A 13,585-nucleotide genomic window follows, 5' to 3' on the forward strand; every position below is an offset into this window, starting at 1 on the left:
GGGGTGGTCAGGCTTGCGGATCTTGGGAAGAAGGTAGAATCGGGCAGTGTGAGGTTCCCGAACTATGAGGTTGGATGCTATGGGTGGGAGATCTCCTGAAGTGATGAGGTTGTGTATGGTCTGGGAGTTGATGGTTTGGTAATGGGGGGTGGGGTCATGGTCAAGGGGGCGGTAGGAAAAAGTGTCTTTGAGTTGGCGCCTGGCTTCAGCGGTGTAGAGGTCAGTGCGCCAAACTACCACTGCACTCCTCCAACCCCTTGCCATCATGGTAGCCCACAAACCTACCAACAACAAAGAAACAACTACTGATGAACTTAAAGGACCCTATACTAACAACCAGCAAAATGCATGTCATTTACAAAATACCATGCAAGAACTGTAAAAAACACTACATTGGACAAACAGGCAGAAAACTAGCCACCAGGATAAATTAGCCACCAAAAGACATGACCCACTATCACAAGAATCCTTACACACAGAAGAAGGACACCACTTCAACTGGGACAACACATCCATCCTGAGACAGGCTAAACAGAGACATGCATGGAGATTCCTAGAGGCCTGGCTCCATCAATAAATACATTGATTTGGACCCTAGTTACCAACCTCTGAGAAAAAGAACCGGAAATGATATCACCCACCTTAATAGGTAGAAATAGAAATAGAAATAAAAATAAATAGAAAGTGGGAAAGAACACCAGCTCCTCACTGGAGGCTCACTGATGATGTCACCTAGCATGGTGATGAAACACCTGAAAACAAATCTGCTAGCTCAGCGAACAAACTTACAACCTGAACCACAACCTGAGATACAAATCTTCTCAAAAATCACAAAATATCTTATCAAATGGCAGAGTAGACACCAATGGGCAAAATAGCCACCTTCTGGACCTAACAGATGTTCAAATATATTATATACGTTGTTTTGGCTGAGAATGCACAGAGCTGCACATGTATTTCAACTTGTACATTGTCTTCTCAGGTAAGAAGAGACTGAAATAATTTAACTACAACTTTGTCTCCTATGGGAACCTATAATTCAATTGAAGTTGTAATTTTAGCAAGGACTTGCTGTGAGAAACTACAATTTTAATGAGGACTTGCTGTATTTAGATTAGATTAGATTTAATTACAGTGTGGAAACAGGCCATTCGGCCCAACAAATCCACACTGACCATCCGAAGCGCAACCCACCCATAGCCCTACATTTACCCCTTACCTAACACTACGGGCAATTTAGCATGGCCAATTCACCTGACCTGCACATCTTTGGACTGTGGGAGGAAACCGGAGCACCCGGTGGAAACCCACGCAGACACGGGGAGAACGTGCAAACTCCACACAGTCAGTCGCCTGAGGCGGGAATTGAACCCGCGTCTTCGGCGCTGTGAGGCAGCAGTGCTAACCACTGTGCCACCGTGCCGCCCAAGGAAAACAACCCCAGTCTGTTCAATCTTCCTTCATAGCTCAGTTTGTCCAATTCAGGCAGCATTCTGGAAAATCTCCTCTGTGCTCTCTTTCCCATGAACATATCCTTCCTATAATGTTATGAACAGTACTCCATTTGTGATCCAATCACTATTTCATTGTGGACTGTGAGAACAATACTGGTGGAGTTCAAGAGAACATAGACTGCTGGAATGGAAAGGACATAGAGAATACATTTGAAAATAAAATGTATAATTTTAAGTGGATGTGGAACAGAGTTGGAATCTGGGGTACATTGCATAAATTAGTGAAGGTGCCCAAGCAGGAAGTGAAAGTCTTAAATGGCAAATAGGATCCATAATTTATAAATAGTTTTTAAGATTACAAAAGAACCCAAAGAACCTTTAAAAAAACACCTGCCTCATAGGAGGTATTGTGTTCAATTCTGAGTATCACAGCAGAATCACAGTTATTTAGCTAGTTTCTACTCCCTGAGTTATGAAAGCAATGATTAAATCAGCTCCTTGCACCTGCTGAGGCAGTGCATTCCACATTCTGAGCATTCGCTGTATATTAAAACATTCTTCATATCACTAGTAAGTTTTTTTGGCTTAAATTAGTGTCCTCTATCAGACAAGAAAGGATTTAAGTGAAGAAACATCTCCATTTGTATGATACCTTGCACAGACACCACACATCTCACAAAACTTTACAGTAATTGAAAATACAGTACACATTTGAAGTGTAATAATTAATGTAATGTAGAGAACGCAGCAGCCATTTTGTGCACAATAGGCTCCCATACACAGCAATATCATGAAATAACAAGATCATCTGTTTGAGATATTGATTAAGGGATAATTATTGGCCAGGATCCTTGGGAAGACTCCCCTTTTGTTCTTCAAATCAAACAATTGCATGTTGAAAAGGAGGGGCATTAGCATCCTTTTTGAAAGGTGAATGACAAGCGCCTTTTGCTTAGGATGGGAGAGTTCAAAACTTTGAAGCTTATTTTTGAGGTGAGAGGAGAAAGATTTTTTTAAAAAGACTCTTTTTACACAGACAGTGGTTTGTGTGTGGAACGAACTGCGAGAGAAAGCTATAGATGTAGGTACAATTACACAGTTTAAAACTCATGATTTGGAGATGCCAGTGTTGGACTGGAGTGTACAAAGTTAAAAATTACACAAGTTCAACCTGGTGTTGTGTGATTTTTAACATTTTAAAAGACATGTGGATACGTTCATGAACAGGAAAGGTTTTGAGGGATATGGGCTATGTGCAGGCAGTTGGGAGTAATTTGGTTCGGAACATGGTCAGCGTACATTGGTTGGACCAAAGAGTCTGTTTCCATGCTGTCTGACTCTATGACAATTCAGCATTCCTTCAGTACTGCATGGGGATAGATTTTTTGTGCAATACCATTCTATCTAATACTCGATACCGCAATGTTGTGAGAGGGAGGAAAGACAGGGCCAGGGACAGCACTGTACAGGACTATGGTGATGATGGAAAGATGAGGCTGAGGGAGTGATTCGGAGGGGCACACAGTATTGGGTGAAGGGGCTCTGTGGGGTGACGGGGGGGGGGGGGGGATGAATACAGTATGTGGTGAGGCAAAGCTGAGAGAACACGGGGAGGCTCGGAGAGAGAGTGGAGCTACTAATGTTAGAGGCGGAAGCCGGGTGCCGCTGGAGGCGATAGGGAACAGGAGGGCAGCGGGTACGAAGCGAACATGAACTCACGTGGAACGGCGGCGCGGGCCGGACCGTCAGAGCCCGGGTTAAAGGTCACTGACCCACGGAGATGAAGCGCCAAAATGGCGGCGGCAGTCAGCAGCTCCGATAGGCAGAGCGCATGCGCTGGTGTCATGGCAACGAGCAGGTGAGGTAGGCCTCAGGATGAGATCAAAGCCGCGGGAAGTATTTTGCGGTGCGTACAGTATTACGAGCAGAGGGCATCAGTTCAGTCTTTTCACATTCACATTACCTATACCCTTGAATATCATTTACTAACAAATATATGGGTGGATGGCACGGTGGCACAGTGGTTAGCACTGCTGCTTCACAGCGCCAGAGACCCGGGTTCAATTCCCGCCTCAGGCGACTGTCTGTGTGGAGTTTGCACGTTCTCCCCGTGTCTGCGTGGGTTTCCTCTGGGTGCTCCGGTTTCCTCCCACAGTCCAAAGATGTGCAGGTCAGGTGAATTGGCCATGCTAAATTGCCCGTAGTGTTGGGTAAATGTAGGGGTATGGGTGGGTTGCGCTTCGGCGGGTCGGTGTGGACTTGTTGGGCCGAAGAGCCTGTTTCCACACTGTAATGTAATCTAATCTAATCTAATATCTTAACTTTCGATATGGAAAATAAAAATAAACAATGTCGGCAGTATTAGTCAGATCTGGTATTAATTGTGGGAAGATCTGTAACCTGGGGCAGGGTGACTCTAATCAAATGCTATCACAACATACTGCTGCCGGAACTATACCCATACGAAGAAATTAGATTAGATTACAGTGTGGAAACAGGCCCTCCGGCCCAACAAGTCCACACTGACCCGCCGAAGCGCAACCCACCCAGACCCCTATATTTACCTCATACCTAACACGACGGACAATTTAGCATGGCCAATTCACCTGACCTGCACATCTTTGGATGCACCCGGAGGAAACCCACGGGGAGAACGTGCAAACTCCACACAGTCAGTCGCCTGAGGCGGGAATTGAACCCGGGTCTCTGGCGCTGTGAGGCAGCAGTGCTAACCATTGTGCCACTGTGCTGCCCTTCAAATGTGCTGGCATTTGGTATGTCCACATTCATTTGTCTTCCACCATCAAGCCAGAGTGTGGTGAATCTCATGAACTCATTGCTACAAGAGGATGTGGAGGCACAGTCATTAAGTGTGCAGTGCAGAGATAAATAGATAACTTCTTGATTGGTAAGGACATGAAGAGTTATGCAGCCCAGCTATGTTATATTCTCCCAGCTCAGCTTCACTACATATTCATCCCCTTCCCGCCCCCTTCACCCAATATTGTGTGCCCTCCAAACCACTCCCTCAGCCTCTCTTCCTCATCCTTCCATCCTCACCAAAGTCATGTACATCACTCTCCCTGGCTCTGTCTCTCCTCACTCTCAGCATTGCAGAATGAGCTCTATTCCTGATGAAGGGCTTTTGCCCGAAACTTTGATCTTCCTGCTCCTCGGATGCTGCCTGATCTGCTGTGCTTTTCCAGCCCCACTCTGATCTAAAAATTGCCGAATAAGAATTTAACAACCATGATACATGGCCCAGTTGTGTTCCTATATCTTATGGTCTTATCCTCCTGCATCCACAGTAGCTTTCTGCAACCATTCTGTGACATTATTAGCCAACTACTCCAAAGTCAAACCCTCTACTGTCCTCCACTTACAAAAAAATTAATAATACATGGCAATGAGTGTACTGGTTCTGCTGGTTCCCAGTTTAAAGTTTGGAAGTGCAAGTATAGGATCAATTATTAAAATGGCTTTCAGCTTTTCAAAGTAGACAAAAGGAGGCTGGAGGAACACAGCAAGCTATCATTACCTCATGATTCTGCTACCTCTCTCACCACTCCAACCACCCCCTTTATCTGTCGCTTCCCTTATCCCTACGTCCAGTCCTGAAGAAAGGTTGTACCTGAAAAATTGACTTCTACACCTCCTGATGCTGCCTATCTTGCTGTGTTCTTCCAGCTTCCTGTTTGTCTACTTTGGATTCTAGCATCTGCAGTTTTCAGAAACTGTTTGGCATTTCTCAGTCCAAATGACATTTGCTCTATTTTGCAGTAAGGCATCTGCTTTGACTTCAAGCTGAACATTCAGTAGAAAGTTAAAAAAATCACACAACACCAGGTTATAGTCCAACAGGTTTATTTGAAAGCACTAGCTTTCGGAGTACTGCTCCTTCATCAGGTGGTTGTGGAGTATAAGATGGTAAGACACAGAATTTATAGCAAACGTTTATAATGTGATGTAACTGAAATTATCTATTGAAAAAGACCTGGATTGTTTGTTCAGTCTCTCATCTTTTGGAATTAACATGTTGGTTTCAGTTCTTTCATATGTAAATTGCAGAACTTTTTTAAAGTTGCATTCTCAAGTGAACATTGGTGTCATGTTGGCCAAGATAATGCATTTAAAGTGTGAGGTGCCCTGTGTGACATTGCCTGTGCCACAATATTCAGACTGATTCTAATCTAAAAAACAGATTTATAGAATTTTACATGGATTCATGATGTTTTTAAGCAAAATAAAATTGCATGCCCACCATTGTTAAAGTTTACTTGAGAGTGTAAATTTAAAAAAGTTCTGCGGTCTACATATGAAAGAACTGGAACTAACGTGTTTATTCTAAAAGATGAGAGACTGAAACTATCCAGGTCTTTTTCAGTATATAATTTCAGTTACATCACGCTGTAAACCTTTACTATAAATTCTATGTCTTATGATCTTATACTCCACAACCACCTGATAAAGGAGCAGCGCTCCGAAAGCTAGTGCTTCCAAATAAACCTGTTGGACTATAACCTGGTGTTGTGTGATTTTTAACTTCGTACACCTTTGGCATCTCTAAATCATTCAGTAGAAGCGACACATTTACGAGAACCTCATGATTTTCCATTTTGTTATAGGAATGAGGAACTATTCAACTGTTTGTGTCTTTGCAACCCTAAGCAGTACTTATCCTGGTTCAATATGTGTTCTAGATATGTCACTGAGACCATAGTGAAGTCGCTCTTTGTGAGTTTGACCACTAGGTCAGTTCACTTTATTTTCTGGAACAGGGCTTCCAATTTATCTAAGTGTGTTTCCCAAATGTTACTGTACACAAGGAGGTTGTCTAGTTACACTATCTAGTTTAATATGTGGGATATAAATGAATTAATGTTATTTCTGCAAGTATAAATTCTGATACAGGACAGGAATGAGAAAATACATATTCAGCAAAAAGAAAGGATATGTTAGCATGAGACATGAATACAGAACAATGGTGGATATATGGGCAAACAGGAAAACATCTGTTCTCCTCGCTTGTACAGAGACACAGGAACAAACCCTAATTAAAGAGGTCAAAGTGGCCTCTGGATGGAAATAGATGGTGATAGAAGAAAAGATATGCCTAATAAATAATCTACAATAGACTGACGTCAAACACCCTTATGGGAGTCAGAGATAAGAGTTTGTCATGGACAAGACAGGATAAACAGAAGTTGTGGGATAAGTCTTAAGGAAATGAGTGACGTAAGCGAAGCAGGGAACAGACAATGGAATAAGGAAAACATATGGTATAAATTGTGAGGGTTTTTTGGATATAGTGTGCATTTTGTCATTACCTTACTAGGTAATTAGACAAAGCACCCATCTATAGGTGTACAAATAAATGGCTGATCAGAAATAAGTCTCGGACTGAAATTATTAAAGTGAGTGAGCTTTTGTTTCTCACAATTGGGGGCTCGTGTCCGGGATTTTCTTCCATCACCGGGGGGAGTGGCTGGCCTTGGACACTGGGAAGACGCGTCCCGTTCCCCATTGAGGAGCGGTCTCGTGTCCCGGTTTGGTCTGCTCCCTTGCGTGACTGATGTGAATCCTATAAGAGAGACATCTGAATCAGACAGTGATAGGAGCTCGATAGAAAATACGGTGACAAAAGGGGCCAGGCAACTCTGTGCACAGACCAAGGTAAGAAAATTAACTTTTAAGTATTGCCTTGGTGGCCGGGATTGAGTTTTAGTAGTTAATAAGGGACTAACGAAGGAACTCAATATGGCTTGCGCTTTGGGTAAGAAAAAAGCCTCCGGGGAAACAAAGTAAGGACACGGCAATGGAAATGGAGGCGGGGTCCCTTACAGCATTCCTCCGGAAAGTCCTTTGGGCAGGATGTTGTGGAAATTGGCAAAATAATACTTGTACAAGGGAGAAAGATGATTAAATATTGTTGCTTTGTATGGACTAAGGACTCCATTCTTCGTCCCGCTGTCTTCTGGCCAAAGTACAGATCGGACGAGGACTGGGTTTGTGAATATCTGAATTTATATGTCAATGTGCGAGAGACCGAGAGAGAATGTAAAGAGCTGTACAGCTGGTAGGAAGTTTAACCCTTTGTGATTTGGTTTGAGTGAACATTTGTTTGTTGGTGATTGAATGTTTGTGTTTTATTCCCTGGAGCTTGTGTTCCAGGACTGTTTTGAATCTGATTTTGTTATGGAAACTTAACATGATTTCTTTTAAGGTTAAGGATTCTATTGTGATTATGAAGAAAAAAAAAGGAATGATAACTCCTGTTCTTTTTACAGATCATGACTGCCTTACTATCAGTTTCTAACTAATCTCTTTTATCTTTACATAACAGCGATTTATGGAGGACAGTTGAAGTTTCAGTTCAACATTAGATTGTAGTAAAAGCAAAATTCTATGGTTAATATCTGTGACCTTGGATTCAGCCATTGTTCATGCATTAGAAATTTTTTTTTAAAAAAAACTTGAGTAGACAAATTCTTTTAAGGCAAACTCTGATTATTTTACGACCTATAGTATTGTAATTGAGCAATGATTGGTCAGGACTATTTAAGGAAACTAATTCTGGATCTAAATTAAAGGACTAAAACTGGGTAATTACAGTGAATTGCAAAATTGGGAACTGTATGCATTTTGCATTTTAACTATTAAATACTGAAGAAATGAACGTAAATATATATAAATATATTTATAAGTTAGGAACAGGCTTTGAAGGTTAGTCAAGCATGAATTGATGAATTGGTGTTTGAAGTTATGGGGAGCTAGAAATATTGCAATATTTCTTTTAAAAAAAAAGAAAAAGGGGAAAAACGTAACGACTTATCCCCTTTGGGAGGTACCCACAGGGGACAAGGAGATTGGGTTTGTAAGTGCCCCCCTCACCAGTGGGGAGGTCAGAACATTTGAAAAGGAAATGGAGGTCCTGGTTGAGGATCCGGTGGGGTTGTCTGAACAAATTGATCAATTTTTGGGGCCCAGTCTGTATACCTGGGCTGAATTAATGTCTGTTTTGAATATATTATTTACTGGGGAGGAAAGGGGACTTGTACGAGGAACTGCCATTAAAATATGGGACAGGGAACACCCGATTGGAGATGGGGATGCTGGACAGGGAGAGGTGAAGTTTCCCCTCAGAGACCCCCAGTGGGAAAACCAAAACCCGGAGCATAGAGAAGAAATGAGGGAATTGAAAGACCTGATTCTAAAAGGAATAAGAGAGGCAGTTCCGAAGTCACAGAATTTGATTAAAGCCTTTGAAATTAGACAGGAGAAAGATGAGACTCCCTCAGCTTTCTTGCAAAGATTAAGGGACTCAATGCGGAACTACTCTGGAATGAACCCTGAGGACCCAGTGGCACAGGGTCTTTTGAAAGTACATTTTGTGACAAGAGCATGGCCAGACATACAGAGAAAGATACAGAAGATAGAAGGATGGAGTGAAAAACCATTAGATGAATTGTTGAGAGAGGCACAGAAAGTGTTTGTAAAGAGGGAGAGGACAAGGGGGAACATTTGATAGAGGGTTTGAGCGACAGGGGCAGAGATGGAAGTCTCCACAGGCAGGATGCTATTATTGTGGAAAGATAGGGCATTTTAAGCGGGAGTATCCTGATCTACAAAGGGAAGAAAAGGCAATTCCGCTTATGAATTATGATGAAGAATAGGGGTGTCAGGGGTTCCTGCCCTCAGGGGCCCACCAGGAACCCTTGACAAACTTGAAAGTGGGACCGTGTCGGGAGGAGGTAATCTCCCTAGTAGATACGGGGCAGCACGGTCATCGCCGAATTTTAAACCAAAGAAAGTAGAAATGTTTACACGGTCAATTACTGTTTCGGGGGTGAAAGGGGAAGGATTTACTGTTCCAGTATTTGAACCTATGATGATAGAAGGTCCTAAAGGTAGGGTTACAGGGGAACTGCTGTATATCCCTGATATAGGAAGTAACTTACTGGGGAGAGACCTAATTATCCTTTTAGGACTGGAGATTGAAATTCAGGAAAAAGAATTAGTTGTACAACTGGCAATATTGACAGAGGATGCAGAGAGAGAGATAGACCCAATAGTATGGGCTAGAGAAGGGAATCGTGGAAAACTACAGATCCCTCCCCTTTTAATAAATTTAAAACGGAAAGGGGACGTTGTCTGTGAACGACAATACCCTATTTCCATAGAAGGTAAACGAGGACTGCAGCCAGTAATTGAGGGACTGATTAGAGATGGTTTGTTGGAGCCATGTATGTCTCCTTATAATACCCCAATTCTACCAGTGCGGAAATCTGATGGAACTTATCGATTGGTGCAGGATTTGAGAACATTAAATCGAATAGTACAGGTCAGGCACCCAGTGGTGCCAAACCCCTACACGTTATTAAGTAAGATCCCTCATGATTACAGATGGTTTAGTGTGATAGATTTAAAGGATGCCTTTTGGGCTTGTCCCTTGGCGGAGGAAAGATTTGGGACTATCCCCCTATGAAATCTTATTTGGATTACCTTATCTGGGAACGAATGGAGAATTGCCAATTCCCGAAACTAAAGATTTGTTTTTAAAGAAGTATATACTGAGCTTGTCGTCCTCTTTATCTTTCCTCAGAAAACAGGGTCTATTGGCACAGACTCCGCCCCTTGAATTTGCTGTTCATCCCATCCGGCCAGGAGATTGAGTCTTAATAGAATCATGGACAGAGACTAAGCTGCAGCCAGACTGGGAAGGGCTGTACCAGGCTCTTTTGACTACCGAAACGGCAATAAGGACGGCGGAGAAAGGCTGGACTCACTACATTCGGATCAAAGGGCCAATGGACCCTCCAGTTGAGGAACCAGTCTGGACAGCCGAATCAACGCAAGACCCGCTGAAACTCAGACTAAAGAGACTTTGAGTAATTGACTATACAGTGGCGATGCGGGCGCGGGATTATTTCTGTAAGATTGTATATTAAGCCTTTTTGTGTTTTAGCATAATGATTAGAATACTGGGAATGCTTAGAGTTATGATGCTAGCCCTCTTGGTATTAGGATTTTGTCACATATCATTTTCATATGTATTATTAATGGTTCCTGAGTCTGATAATCCACAAGTAATAGACACTGATATATGTAGCTTAGTAAATTGTGGGAATGTAGCTAATCAGAGACAATACCGCAACTCAGAGATACATCTTAAGTCCTATGGGGATGGCCTCGGGGATGGTACCTGGTATAATGGTCTTGTCACAATACACCGGGCCCCCTTTCGACCAGCACCGATTGTCCCGATAAAAAGTGTAACCCCATATATTTAACGATAAGAAAAACCACATGGCACGAAGCAGTTTTGGGAGGTGGCACTTATGAGGTACAATTAAATGAAACATTTGGGATTGAAATGAAAGCAAATAGGAAGGAGTTTGTGGGCTGTTGTTTTCGAATTAGCATAGGACAGGGAAAAATGGGTAGAATTACTGGGTAATGAGATACAACCTTTCACCCCTCCCAATGATCCTACAGTAGTAAACATTATAGAGGTAAAGGATTTGAAACAGACCATCGAGATAGAGACTGAGTAAGGGGATGCAAATGCCTGGGTTGAATGGGTAAAGTATACTGTAAAAAGTCTGAACAAAAGCAATTGCTATGCATGTGCCTCAGGTAGGCCAGTGGCCCAGGTGGTTCCCTTTCCGCTCGGGTGGAAGCGAGACAGGAAGGGCATGAAATGTATGATAGCCCTGTACCAGGATGAGACTGCATGGAATGATAGGAATTGTACCTCCCTATCTCTGATGTTCCCTCCCTTGGAGGAGAAAGATGCAAAAGTTCCCCCCACATTTTCCGCCGCAGTTGGAAATCACACGTCATGTGTGCACAGGCGAGGTACGTGTCGGTCGAGAGATTTGGGGGAGCTGAAATTATGTACAGAGATTAAGAATGTTACCGAAACGGAGAAGGGAGGGAACTACTCAGCACTAAAGGTTCCCCGAGCGGATCTGTGGTGGTACTGTGGAGGAAAAATATTGAGACCCACACTACCTCCGGATTGGAGAGGGATATGCGCAATTGTACAATTGGCAATTCCATTTACCTTGGCATTTGAGAAGGAGAAGATAGTAGGGAAAAAGGGAAGGGTAAGAGATTACTGTTAGATACTTCTTTTGATGACAGGATTTATCTCGATTCGGGAGGAGTCCCTAGGGGAGTACCTGAATTCAAGGCTCGTAACCAGATTGCAGCAGGCTTTGAGTCAGCTCTCTTTTGGTGGGCAACAATTAATAAAAATGTAGACTGGATAAATTACATTTTTTATAATCAACAGCGATTTATAAATTATACAAGAGAGGCGGTTAAAGGAATATCAGAACAGCTTGATGCGACAAGTAGGATGGCATGGGAAAACAGAATAGCCCTTGATATGATTTTAGCAGAGAAAGGGGGTGGTGGTTTCTATCCTTACTTCCCTGATAGTAGTAGTCGGGGTATTGGTGGCCATTGGCTGTTGTGTCATACCCTGTATACGAGGGCTCACCCAGAGGCTGATTGAAACAGCCTTGATGAAACGAATGCCCCTGAGGGGACATTTGACAGAGGAACTTTATCAACTAAATAATAAGGAGATGAGTGAGACTAAGATGGATGAAATCTCTGAAATGATGCTTGCGAATTTTGGGAACAATGTTAAAAAAAAGAGACAAAAATGCAGAAGATAACAGATAGTAATGGAAAGAAAAAGGGGAAATTGTGGGATATAAATGAATTAATGTTATTTCTGCAAGTATAAATTCTGATACAGAACAGAAATGAGAAAATACATATTCATCAAAAAGAAAGGATATGTTAGCATGAGACATGAATACAGAACAATGGTAGATATATGGGCAAACAGGAAAACATCTGTTCTCCTCGCTTGTACAGAGACACAGGAACAAACCCTAATTAAAGAGGTCAAAGTGGCCTCTGGATGGAAATAGATGCTGATAGAAGAAAAGATATGCCTAATCAATAATCTACAATAGACTGACGTCAAACACCCTTATGGGAGTCAGAGATAAGAGTTTGTCATGGACAAGACAGGATAAACAGAAGTTGTGGGATAAGTCTTAAGGAAATGAGTGACGTAAGCGAAGCAGGGAACAGACAATGGAATAAGGAAAACATATGGTATAAATTGCGAGGGTTTTTTGGATATCGTGTGCATTTTGTCATTACCTTACTAGGTAATTAGACAAAGCACCCATCTATAGGTGTACAAATAAATGGCTGATCAGAAATAAGTCTCGGACTGAAATTATTAAAGTGAGTGAGCTTTTGTTTCTCACAAATACTACCACCACTATCTTATGTGTGTTGAAGTGACAGGCGACAAAAAGCTCAGGATCATTTTTGCGGACAGAACATAAACAGGTCGCCCAGTTGGTGCTTTATCTCCTCAGTATAGAGGCGACCATTGTGAACAGAAAATACAATAGACCAGATTGAGTAAAGTGCAAGTAAATCATTGCCTCACCCGGAACGCATGTCTGGGGCCTTGGATATTGAGGATAGAGGAAGTAAATGAGCAATTGCAAAAAGTCTGAGCATCCTGTTGCCTGCTACTTCAACACATCACCATGATCCCAAGCCAACATCTCTGTCTCAGGCTGGCTGCAATAATTCAATGAAGCTCAGCACAAGCTGAAATAACAGCATCTCGTTTTCTGCTTGGGGACCCTGCGACCTTCAGAGACCCTGCGACCTTCAGAACTCAGTATCAAGGTCAACAATTTTGGGGACTGACCATGTCCTTCGCCTAACCCCCTCACATGGGCTGCTACCACAAACAACCTTTTGTCAGCCACTAACGGTCTCCATTAGCAGTTATCAATTCTTAAAGGCTGACCTTTACCCATTTCTTTATCTGCCCAATTGTTTTTCTGTCTCTCCATATCTACCTATTGTTTATTCCTCACCTTCCTACCACCCAGCTTCAGAATATATATCAACCTTTTCCTAGCTGAAGCAGGGTCACCAGAACTGAAACATTAACTTTTCTTTCTCTCCACAAATGCTGCCAGATGTGCTGAGTTTTTCCAGTGATTTCTGTCTTTGTTTCTGATTCAGCATCCACAATTCTTTGGCTTCGATACAATCTTCCAGCTGTGGTGGTATTGGGC

At 42.5% G+C, this 13,585-nt stretch overlaps 1 protein-coding gene and 1 long non-coding RNA gene across 13 annotated transcripts in view; one reads left to right on the forward strand and one right to left on the reverse strand.

The window, feature by feature from the left end:
• The window catches only part of LOC122563765 (uncharacterized), a 19,844-nt gene extending 16,577 nt beyond the window's left edge, over positions 1 to 3,267 (reverse strand). For 4 of the 6 annotated variants that reach the window (XM_087976954.1, XM_087976957.1, XM_043717971.2 and 1 more), the window contains exon 1: positions 3,174 to 3,267. The gene's annotated coding sequence lies outside the window, so the exon portion shown is untranslated. The remainder of the gene's footprint in view (positions 1 to 3,173) is intronic. The other 2 variants (XM_087976956.1, XM_087976955.1) reach the window with 2 other exon arrangements.
• Positions 3,069 to 12,706, forward strand: LOC148142196 (uncharacterized). 7 transcript variants are annotated; one of them, XR_015752183.1, is made up of 2 exons: positions 3,069 to 3,317; positions 10,057 to 12,706. It is a non-coding gene; the product is annotated as an uncharacterized LOC148142196 (long non-coding RNA). The 7 variants fall into 7 exon arrangements; XR_015752181.1 differs by having other exon boundaries at positions 3,069 to 3,312; XR_015752184.1 differs by having other exon boundaries at positions 3,315 to 3,360.
• Positions 12,707 to 13,585: the final 879 nt, after the last annotated feature.

The sequence above is a fragment of the Chiloscyllium plagiosum genome, unplaced genomic scaffold (assembly GCF_037043375.1).
Source record: "Chiloscyllium plagiosum isolate Xiang-an unplaced genomic scaffold, Cpla_swu_hap1 HiC_scaffold_30, whole genome shotgun sequence".
Classification (NCBI taxonomy): domain Eukaryota; kingdom Metazoa; phylum Chordata; class Chondrichthyes; order Orectolobiformes; family Hemiscylliidae; genus Chiloscyllium; species Chiloscyllium plagiosum.